Here is a 1,181-nt window from a genome sequence, read left to right on the forward strand (position 1 = left end):
GTGACCCGCTTGGTATGTTACTGGGAATAAACGGTCCAATTGTGATTGGCCGTAACATGTTACGTACTGTGTTTTATATGACGATTATAACGGATTTGCAACCTATTAAGCAAAAATAGACCTCCACTCAATCAAAAAAAAATTGAATATTGATCATCAAAGTGCATTTTTCAAAATCATGAATTCTGTATCTCACAGCTGCAGTGAAGAGGTTTTCGTGTAATTACGGGTAAAACTCTCCATGCAGGGACCCACAACATCCACTGGGTGTCAGCATCTCCATATCTCTTGGTCTTGAGGGCTCAGAAACGAGAAAAGTTTCTCATGGAATCCAGAGCTTAAACAGAAGCTGCGGTCAAAAAGTCATTGCCAATAATCAATGATGAAATGAGTGTTAGATTTACGAAAATGCCTTGCAATGCTATGACAAGCCCCTTCACACGAAGTTAAAGCTCTGACGAAGGCCGCGAGGCTGATACGTAAAGCTTATTGACGATCAGTAACGCTATCAAGAGCAGTGTTTTCGTGTTTCTTCTTTCTTTTGTCCCCTTTCACACTAAGTGAAATAAAAAAAAGAGAAAGATTAGAAATGTACCACACAAATTACTGCAAAGTAATCTGTTAAATGACACCACTGCTGAATAGGACAGTATAGACTAATTAGAGATAATAAAACAGATTATAACAGAACTCAGTCAAGTAAGTTGAACCAAGAATGTATCGTAAATTACTAATAAAATAAGCCTGTGTGTGTACAGTACAGTGGCTCCTATCTTAAAGCTATCTAATACCAATCATAAATGGCTACAATTACACTATTGACAGTCTGGAACCATTATATGTCTCAGCATCCTCGGGGCTCTCGAGTGGCACAGCGGTCTAAGGCACTGCATCTCAGTACTAGAGGTTCGATTCCAGGCTGTATAACAACCGGCTGTGATTGGGAGTCCCATAGGGCGACACACAATTGGCCCAGCGTAATCCGGGTTAGGGTTTGGCCGGGGTAGGCCGTCATTGTAAATAAGAATTCGCTGACTTGCCTAGTTAAATACATTTAAGAAACGCTCTCACCGGTCTAGTTCTGGTGAGAAACGACTCCACCTTTTCCTTTGACCACCCACCCTTTCCTGCTCCATCAAAGGGATCAAAAACGGAGGGAGGGACAAGCATTTCACTTGAAA

This window comes from Salvelinus fontinalis, chromosome 14, assembly GCF_029448725.1.
Source record: "Salvelinus fontinalis isolate EN_2023a chromosome 14, ASM2944872v1, whole genome shotgun sequence".
Taxonomy (NCBI): domain Eukaryota; kingdom Metazoa; phylum Chordata; class Actinopteri; order Salmoniformes; family Salmonidae; genus Salvelinus; species Salvelinus fontinalis.